The sequence below is a fragment of the Anomalospiza imberbis genome, chromosome 1 (genome assembly GCF_031753505.1).
Source record: "Anomalospiza imberbis isolate Cuckoo-Finch-1a 21T00152 chromosome 1, ASM3175350v1, whole genome shotgun sequence".
NCBI lineage: Eukaryota > Metazoa > Chordata > Aves > Passeriformes > Viduidae > Anomalospiza > Anomalospiza imberbis.
The window spans coordinates 12,363,275-12,374,095 of NC_089681.1; positions in this window are offsets into that span (position 1 = coordinate 12,363,275).

Sequence of the window (10,821 nt, forward strand, 5' to 3'; positions counted from 1 at the left end):
GCCTATGCCAACCCATGGGCTTGTCAATCTGCTTGGTCTCTCCACACTAGAGTTCAGGTCACCTTGTAGCATTTAGTTAAATGGAGGTGGTTTCTTTGCAGTTTGTTTCCCTTTGGTTTCAAGTTAGTGTATCAGTTAGCCCTCCCTCGTGAACCCCAGGTTAGTTTGTAGTTAACCCCAACAGACCCTTCAGTCTCTTAAAATCAAAGCTCCCTCACCTGCTCCCAACTGGAAGGGCTTTTTAAATCACTTGTCTTCATTGAGACTGACTGGCCTGGCACTGCTCAGTGTTGGTGCTGTGAAACCTCCCCTGGGCCATGGGCTGTGGAGTTCACAGAGGGCACGTGAAGGGTTAGGCTGCAGGGGCTGCTGCCTCCTGCAGTCCTTAGAGCGCCCCTCCTGCACAGTGTGGTTCCTATAGAACAGAGGATCTTGGATCAGTGCAATCCAAACTGCTTCAGTTCCTGGTGCTTGTGCAGGTGTGCTCCATAGCCCCAGGCTGTGGGGAACAGGTACTGTGATGGAGAAATGCAATTTGGGTTACCTGGGGGCTTCTTTTTATTTTTTGGGAAAACAGTGTGGTGTTGGTGTATGAATGAGGTAGAGAAGCCTAAGGTACTGTTTTTCAGGTGAAAAAATATTTTTAATTGGTCAGGAAGGGATCTAAAGTTGCTGAGAAGTTGTGTTTTAAACTGGACTTGAAAATGGGAAAGAAAAACATTAACTAGGGATTGTATTCGTTGATCAAAGAATGTTTTTCAATGTGCTTTTTTATCTGCAGTATGGGCTCAGAAAGTGGCAGTCTCCATTCAGACTGCAAAGAAAAGCAACACCTCTGTCTGTCCTCCTCTACTGAATCCTTAACCCCACAGAAGGAGGAGGGGCAAAGGGAGACACTGCTCAGTATTTGTACCCCCAGCTGGTCTCAGTGCCTTTGGCTGGAAGGAAGCCTTGATCGTGTGCCTGTCACACCCCTTTACCTGTCTTTTTAAGCAGTTGTCCACTGACTCTGAACTGCCTGTGCTTACTGCTGTTAAGAATTTAAGCAACTGCAAAAAGAAAATGACATGTGTGGGCCTTGGCCATTGGCCTTACTTGTTTTAGGGGGTTAAGCTAAGGAGTTTAACTAATGTTAATGTTTTGGTATTTTCACTCTGGAGCTTTTACGTACAGAATAATTTTCTTAAAATCTGATTCAAAGCTCAGCTGCTAGAGGGTTTGGGGTTTTGAATGTATAAACGTCTAGGAAAGTTAATCTTGTCATGTTTTCTGTTCTGTCTCGTTTTTCTTCCCCGAGGTATGTAAGATCAAAATCCAATTAATGTTGAAAAAGGAAAGCAAAGATTCTGAGGCAGCTTCAAGAAGCTTGAAGACCCCAAAGCTTTATGGAACTTATGGCATAAAGAGCTTTTATTGTTCTTTTGGCCCTTGTCTTGTGTAAATCCAGCACAAAAATATTTGGGGGTTTTTTCTGCTCTACAGCTCCGTCTTACCAATATTAAAACTGAAGTGCAGCCCTTGCTCATTCACAGGGACAGACATTCCTCTCTAGCTGTATCAACATCTGCTTTGGCTTTGGTAGTACAAGATGAGCATAGCCAGGGCAGGGGCTCCCCAGGGAGACCAGGACACCTCAGCATGCCAAAAAAATCCATGGGGGCTGAGAGGAAGGGGAAGAGTGGGAGGTGTGATCTGACAGTAAGCTTGATTTATTTGACTTTCCTTAGTTGGCTGGGTTGAACTGGTGGGGCTGTACAACCCAGGAGGGAATAGGACAGACAAGGATGAGGAAGTGGCCATATCATTTTGAGGAGGTCCTGGTTTGGCACCTCTTGGGTGCAGCCTTTCCCAGGGTATGTCAGAAAAGCTTCTTGAGATGAAAACTGCTGTTCCTGAAGGCTATAGAAGGGAAGGCTCCTAATGTGAAAATAAAGGGGCAAAGCCTCTGTGTGCATAAGGAAGGTTCTTAGCTGGAGATCAGACCTGTGTGTGCCTGCAACATGCACAGGATTCACTGGAACAGGATTGCAAAGAAATTGTGTGGGAGGGAGGCGGGGTTGCAACATGAGAGTATTTTATTTGGGTGATACTGATGAGGATGAAATGCTTCAGGTTTTTATTTCTAAAATTACATTTCAGTTATCTTAGAAGGTATAACGGGTTTTCTGTTTTGCTTTTAAAGTTCAAGTCAACGCTTAAAAACTGAAATCAGAGCCTACTTTTTTGATCGGGGCAAAATATTTCGGCAGCCTTTGTTTCCAGAGCTGTTACGGTGGTGGTGGCTTTTCACTGCAATAAAATGAAAAAAAAAAAAAAAAAGGCTCTTGTCTGAGATGAGACTTGCATGTTGGAAAAAAGGCTTCACTTGAACCATTGGGTCAGTGGGTTTCTGTCTCCTTTGCTCCCTGAGTAAGGAGTACGTGAAGGGGTTTAAGAACCTGGAGCTTCTGGGCAGTTTCTGCATTCATGGTGAAAGCTTCCTAGCATGTCTGTTGTTCTCATTGGGATAGTTACAACCTGATTTTTTGTTTTCCCATATATTTTAGTTAGAGCAGTATTATTTAATTTAAATCTATGTTCCTTCTTTTTCATCTGAAACTGCACTCAAAGCATTAGGGCCAATTTTAATGTTTCACAATAGCACAGGAGGAAGAGAAGGGATATTCTCAGCTCTGCTGCATTGGACCCACACCCCCTGCCTGCATTTTGCAGAGGCAGACAAGCCTTACAGGGGCATCAGATGCACCTGCAGAATGTAAATCCTCATTAGTTCAGAGAGCCTGGGCAGGCTGTAACAGGGATCTTTACCCATTGCCTGCTGTGACAGCCATCATATATAAAGAACCCCAAACCATTTTCAGAAGTTGAGCCTTGCTACTTAAAATCATGTGCTCAGTAGCAATACTGGTTTTATAGCAATTTATAATCTTTCTTGCCTCTTCTGCTGTCTGTCATGCAGGCAGTAAATTACCAATCTCTATTCTTTCCCACCCCTTTAGGTGATAACCACTCTAATACCTCTTCCCTTGCTTACATCCATCTCTGTTTTCCAGGTATCAGCTACTTGTTCTCTCAGGTGATCTGATGAATGCAACTAGTTTAACTCAAGAATTCTTGCCCTTAAATGCCACTCGAGCTTTTGGAGTTGCTGCTTCAGAAGAAGAGTTTTTGTGCTGTCTTACCCAGTCTTTTTCTAGCTGTTGTAACTGAGCATCTAATGGTTTCTCCAAACCTTCTCTTTATTTCTGTACTTCAGAGCCACCCCTTGGGGGTGTGCATGGACTGTTTTGGGAACAGAGAGGAGTGTGCAGTCATTGCAGTATTGTTGCAGACACATTCCTCTTCCCAAACAGAACGGAAGCTGTGATTACCCAAATGGTGAGCTGTGCTTGCTTCTCACCTGGACAGTCTGACACTGGGAGGTCTCACCAGGTTGTAAGTCCTTGGATGAACCATTGCCTTCACAAGAGAAGGATTTGTGGGGTTCACAGAGCCACTCATTAAGAAATTACTTTTCTCATCTCTAACAAAGCATTTCCCCCCACCTTGCACCCATTATTCTGTCATTTTCAAATAGTGAATTCCTCTGTGTAATGTATCTTTCAAGAAAAGAAGAAATAGTAAGAGCCATTGATATAAGTCAATGTCATTTAACCTTCCTGGTCAAGGTGATAGTAGAATTAAAGGAGAAAATCCTGTATTGGAGGTATAGGTGTGGTGATACTGCACCTTGAAGGTCTGGTAAATCTCAGTCTAATTCCTTGAAAGCAGACAGATAACAGGCCCTAGGGCAGTATTATCTGGTTAAGTAGCTAAGTGGGCAGGGGGATATTTTAGCTGGATGCAGTTTCTGTGCTGAAGGGTCTCAGATGTCTCTGTAGCTGCTATTAGAACACAGCTCATCAGGCCCAAATATTTCCTGTATAATTTAATACAAACAACATAAGCTAATGTATCTGCTCCCCTATAGAAAGTCTTTGTCTTCTAAATCTGCTCCTGCCAGTTCCTCAAAGTTCTCCTAGACCTTTCTGTGTCCCCTTGTGCATCTTGAATGAGATCAACGATTTCCAAGGCTGGCTCTAGTGGGGTGGCTCATTCCACAGAGCTGCCCTCTGAAGCCACAAAGAAATCCTGCTGAGTAAGGAGAGTTTCTGTTAATGTGTAATTGAGTCATGATAAGACCAGCTAATAAAGATAAGGTTCCCAACAAGTGGTGTGACAATGAGCAGGGAAATGGAGTATGGAAAACTGCGATTAATCATGACCCCTGGCTGCATTGTTTAGAGGAAAAGCCCTGCTGAAGTGGATGCATGGGCATGTTGCTGAAGGGGAGGGAAAGCAGGAGGAATCCAGGGAAAAGAGTAGAAAGCAGGAAAGTGATTGTTCCTCTGTGACCATGAAGGCAGCACTCTGACACTGGGGAGGGCTGTCTAAGAGTAGTTTAGTCCTAATGCCCTCATGGCTGCAAAGCCAGAGGGAGTTCAGCCACACTCCATGGGTTGATCTGGTTTTTAATGCATGGAGAAGGGCTTGTTCCTGCTCGCTCTCTGGGGACTTTGGTGGAACACCCTGCCCTGGAAGTGCCAGTTGGGCAGCAGGGTGTGGGTCAGGGCTGTGTGTCCCCATCAGCCAGGGGAGGGGCAGGGCAGCACATGGCATCTCCCTCATTTGGTGTTCTGTAACTCAGCACTGTTGTCACTGCCACAATCGTTTGCGCTGGGTACTGGTACTACCTCGCTGTATCACAGCTTTGCTTTTTTTTGACCTGAGGTGTAAATTAATCTATGGGCCAAATCGCTCACTCTCTGACCTATGGAAATTTAATCTTTTTCTCTTTCAGAGTAGTATCTTAAAATTGCAAGCTTTGTTAAGTATGTGCCAAAAGCTGAGCTTGCTCTTAGGTGCTTCTGGGCATAGAGCAATTGTAAAGCCAATAAACGAGGGCAATTTTGTAAACTTGCAGTTTTTTCTGAGTATGCCACTGTGTGTCAGGCTTCAGCTTTGCTATGTGTTTGCCAGAAAAACAGCCGCTGACTGGCTCTGCAGCCCTGGTAAAGAGCTGGGCAATAAGGGTGGGAAGAGACTTTAAAGAAAATTTATATTGGTGCCTTAGACCTGCAGTCCCTCTTTTTGAATAGCAGTTGCAACAGAGACCATTTGGGCATAACTATTTTTTTCCCCACCCCTGTACATCTGTCTTGCAACCTGAATGGTGATGGGTTTAAGAAGCTCTTAGCCTGGGGTTGTATTTGAAGGATTGACCTAGTGTTGAACAAGCATGAGTGTCAATTAAGAAAAGGTTACCTGCATAAGATAATTCAGGGAGAACATGATTGAAAAGAAGTGCTGATTTTTCTTGTCTGTCAGCTTGGTCCTTGACTTGCTTAGGTGCTGGTGACCGTGTTTCAGTAGTATCAAATTAATGCAGGTTATGCAAGGCATGGAAATATGGCAGTTCTAGCTAGCATCAAGAAATGGATGATAAAACCTGATAAACTCCAAGCAGCTTTTATATGTAGTCTTATGTTTGACATGTTGGATTCTTTTTGAAAATTATTAATGCTGTGGCTGTGAAGATGAGTTAAGAACTTCAGTGTGCAGGATGCAGAGGAGATACCAGTTTTGGCTCTACAGAGAACTGGGATGAGGTTTACTGAGTATTGCTGGAAGTGTCTGTTTAAAACAGGCCAGCAGGAGCTCTTCATTTAAAAACTGCCCCATGCCTGTGTCCTTAGGTTCTTTTGCAACTGCTTAGGTAAATCAACAGCTTTTGCCAAAAAGCTGGGATGAGGAGGAGCACTAGGAGTTACGACTCTGGCAAGCTGAAGTTGCTGATGGCCACAAACAGTGGCTTTGGGAGAGGTGGGAACTGCTCTTTTGCAGAAGGGGTGTCAACACTACAGTGAAAATTTAAACACTGTAATTTTGCCTGATGAAGGTCAGTGCAGCAGCATCTGCAGATGCCCTGAATTAGTGGGTTGTGCTTTTACTGAGTGAAAACATTTCTCTCCTGCTAAGGGCCACCTGGAAGTTATTTGTAAGTGAAGCAGGAAAGCTTCATCAACCTGTAGGACTTCAGTTCCCAAGTCACTTGTATTAAAAAAAAAAGAAAAAAAATCACCTTCTAAAGGAATAAGTAGGCGTGGGATGTATGAGACTCAACAAAATAGGCCAAAAGGCCAAGCACATTATCAATAAGCCTATTCTGCTGCTGCCTAGTTGAGGACAAAGTGCTGAAGACATTGTTCAGTGCCACCACCTGCTCCCTCAGAGAGAGGTGTACTTCACTTTTGTTTGCGTGTTGAAATGTCCTTGAAACTCAGCCACAGGGTGTGATTCTTGTGTATCCCATGCAGGGTCGGGAATTGGACTCTATGACCCTGATGGGTCCCTTCCAACTCCGCATATTCTATGATTCTACGAAAGCAAAATGCTCTGAGAGGAGGTGATTTGGAGATAAGTTCACGTTTTGCAAAGCCTTGTCTGGGCCGTGGGGCTGTGCTGTGCCGTGGTGGCAGCAGCCCCACTCTAGGACAGTGCTGAGCACAGTCACACCAGGGCACTTTGTGGTCAGCAGTGCTCGGTCCAGTGTCCCTCCCTTGGATGGCACAAAATTGCTCTATGTGAGTCTGAAAAGAGAGTGGTGATGTCCAGGTTCAAGTGCAGGCCAAGTATGAAGAAAACAAAACAAAGATTCAGCAGCCTCCTGTGATTTAGATGGGCAAAACTCCCACGCTGGAGGACAAAACTGCACTCTTTGCATAAGTGCTTATCGTTCTTGAAGCTGGCACAGCAGAGCAGAGCAGTCCATGCTTCAAAAAGCAAAGTAATTAATTCTCCTTGCTCTCAGCCACAGCAGTCTCCGATGTGCAATGCTGCACTGCAACCAGGCATGGAGAAACTTTCTTCCCAATCAAAAGAAGTATTCATCTTTTCACTCTGATACAGCAGGGTTGGTCTTCCTTTTAATATTAATGGAGACAATGTCTTCCTTGCCTTTCCATGACCTTCAGTGTTTGTGCTTTGTTTTAAAATTTCCATTCCCCCTCCCTATTCAAATGCTGGCATTAAAAAGGAAAAAAAAAAAAAAGATTAAAATTCCTTTTGTTTAAATCCCTAAAAAGGGAGTCTTAGAGCATGCCAGCCATCAGATCCAGGGACAGATCTTGGCTTGCACTCCTGGCTCTGGACTCTTCACCTGGGCTATGCTGGGTCAAACCTCTGGATCCTCACCCCAACACAAGTACTCTTTGCCTACTGTTTGCTCAGCTGTGGTTTAAGTATGGTGATAGCTGAGTCTGGGCTGGAGAAGAGGTTTAGAGCTGTGCTTCTCAACTTGGGGTATTCCTACTCACCCTCTGTATAATGGGGCTGACAGTGCCAAAACCTCTGGCATCCTATTTCTGTTGCAGATGCTCCATTTGTGTCCCCTTGCTCTTAGCATGTGCAGTGGCCATCTCCAAATGTGTCACAAACAACAATGAATAACTATATCAATCAATCAAAAATTAGTGCTGATTTAAATTCCTGCCCCAGCACTGAGATGACAGGGACTGCTGGGGTTATGGGAGGACTTAAAAAGCAAAGTATGTCAAATTTGAACATTTAGGTACAGATATATGTTACATGCCACTGTGTGGCAAAATGCCTTTTGGTATTAAGGATTTGGTGTGAGTGGTTCAGGGAGGCCAAAGAGGCTGAATGGTTCCATGCTTCTTGGTCTGAGGAGATAACAACACTCCTTAAACCATGAGGGGTTTAATTGCAGGTGCTGATGTGTCTATAAAGCACCCCTTGGCATGGTGTGACCTCCTACTATAACAGAAAAGGAAATTCCCTCTCTGTGGGAATAAAACAGCAGCTGCAGCAATGGCTAGAAATGTTACCCAGGCTGGGGGAAGCAACTAACACCTCCCCCTGGGGTCCCCTCTGCTGGTTTTGGTTGTTAATTTTCTTTACAGTAGCTGGTTTGGGGGTATGTTTTGGATTTGTGCTTTATTGACTTGAATATGGCAAAATCCCTTCCAACTCAAACTACTCTGTGATTCTGTAATATCCCAAACCATTGGTCATCCTCGGCAATAAAAGCTGGAGAAGAAGGAAGGAGTGGGATGTTTGGAGTGATGGTGTTTGTTTTCCCAAGTCACTGTTACACGTGGTGGGGCCCTGCTCTCCTGGAGATGGCTGAACACCTGCCTGCCCATGGGATGTTCATGAATTCCTTGTTTGCATTGCTTCTGTACCTGGCTTTATCTTTGCCTATTAAACTGTCTTTATCTCAACCCACAAGCTGTCCCACTTTTACCCTCCCAATTCTCCTCCCCATCCAGCTGTAGGGGAGTCAGTGAGCAGCTGTGTAGGGCAGAGGTGCCAGCTGGGGTTAAACCACAACACCACCCAAAACAGGTCTCTGGGAAAGGAAGATGGATGGAGGCTGTTCAGGAAAAGACTTAAAGGTGGAAGGAATTACAGCAGGAAGGTGAAAGCTTTACCTGGAGACCTGGGCTGGAGAAGATACATGTCCTGGCAGGATTGTGTGGGATGAGGGTCTCTGAGAATCCCCAGTCCCAGGCTGCTCATTTCTGCCCTTGTGCCTTTGCCCCTTGTAGAGTGAAAGGCTTAGAAATGCCAGTGAAAGAGCAATGATTTGAAACCAATACAAAATGAAGCTTCCTTGTTGGGAAGTCAAGACTAGGCCAAGCTGAACTCAGCTCTTAGCTTTAACACATTTGTTCAGCAGTCTTATGAAAACCTACCTACATCTAAGTTTCTGTGTCCATAAACTTTGGGTAACGCTTTTATTCCTTTAGCTGTCTTATAGATGTTTGCAAAACTAATTATTTTTTAGATTAAATTTTACACTAAATTTTACACAATATATTGCACTGGGATGATCCAGACTTTTAAGAAAGATTTTTTAAAAAAGAGGAAGGTAAGGGTGAGTTTGTGTACTGAGGGAACTACAAAGATGTCCCATTTACTGTGCCTGAGCCAGCTTGATGGATGTGTTAGGTACATGTAAATTATGAGAATTTTAATATAATTGTAACTACCATTGTGGTGCATCAGTTTGAGGGAAATAAGAAAACCACAGACCCCCCTGCTTTTGCTTGCTGTGCTCAAGGCGTGCTGTGTGATTTGCTCTGACAGTTACCCGCTCACTCAGCTCTTACCTCTGTCCTAGCCAGAGCTTGCAATAATCTGATTGGGATATAATTCAACTGCATAACACCCCAGAAACCCTGCCTGGTGCTTCTTATGCTGCTTTTCTGTTCCTTCACAGTGTATCTCACATTCTCTTGCTTTCACTGAATGCATTCACTTTTCCTGCTGTATTATGAATATTTTGGAGTTATGCTCAAGAGCCACAGGCCCCATTCATAGCTACTTTCTGTTAGTCTCTGACCAAATGTGTACAGGAGATTTCCTGCTCAGGTTTCTCTTTTTACCCAGCAGACAGTAAAAAAGTTCCTTTCCATTGCTGGTGTGCTCTTTCCTTGCTAACAAGATGCCAAAATAACTTCCTACAATGTTGTCTGATGTGCTTCTGAAATTTATTCTTTTCCTCCTTCTGTAAACTGGTAAGATTTCAGGATGCATCTTCTTGCTATCTATGAATATCTGAGGGCTTCAAGAAGATGGACAATGCTCAAGTGGTTAAATTTCTGCTGATGGCAAATATGCATAAATATTCCTTGTCTTGGTTGCCCTTTTACCTGCATGTGTGTTTCTCTAGATTAAGTTATCATCACATAATTATCATTATGCTCATAATCACTCAGATTTCTTGTATAACCTAGCACTTTCCTTCCAGTTTGTACTGGTCCACATAGTGCTGGGACACTCCTTCTTCCTAGAGTGATCCCTGCAACTGCTGAGTTTCAACCCTCTATGTGCAGGCTTCTTGCCCCACTCACTGGCTGAATTTCAGAGTGACACATTAAATGAAATTCCCAAAGGTCAGATTTGGAGATATGAGGTAAAAAATGGAACTACTGCACAATTGTCATTGAAAAGTGAAGAGCTTTTTTTTCAAAACAGTATTTGAGAAAACTGAACTGAGTAATTTAGACTGCAGGGAGTTTATAATTGCTTAACTTGTTGCCCCAGAAGTTCCCAAGGCTTGGTTAAATGGGGCTTTGAGCCACTTGATCTATTGAAAGATGTCCCTGCCCAGTGCAGTGATGGTGAATGAGTTCTTCAAATGTTCCTTGTGATCCAAACCATTCTGTGATGCCCTTCTCTGTTGTCTGAGTGGTCTCTCACTATTCACATTTAATAAGGCTTCTGACATGCCTAAACTGTGTGTTATTATGAGCTTGGAGCCCCCAGATTGCTAACACCAGTACAGAGCTTCCCAACATCTTATGGACCAAGCAGAAGAATAATGAAAATCCTTGTCAGCAAAAATCAGACAAAATTAAAAAAGTAGAGGCAATCTAATTCAAACTGTTACTGACTTCCCAGTGATGGATTTTTCTACAAGCCACATTTTCATCTTGTACAAGTTTAAAAATCTGATTTAATTTTGTGTTTAACTAGATTTCTTCCGATTAGAAACTTCAACACATAGGTTAAAATGCATTGTGGAAGACATCAGTCAACACCTGAGCACCAGGGACTGCTGGTGCTGGGGGACCCTGCCCAGGAAAGGCTGTTCCAAGCCGTGTCCTCGCTGCAGGACTCTGCCAGGACAGGCCTCGCTGGCCGTGGTGCCAGCAGCAGCTCTGGGGGTGCAGGGCTGTGGGAGGAAAGCCGGTGTCAGCCGCGTTTTCATCGTGTGGATGGAACCCCAAGGCCCTGTCCCTAATGGCTGCAGTG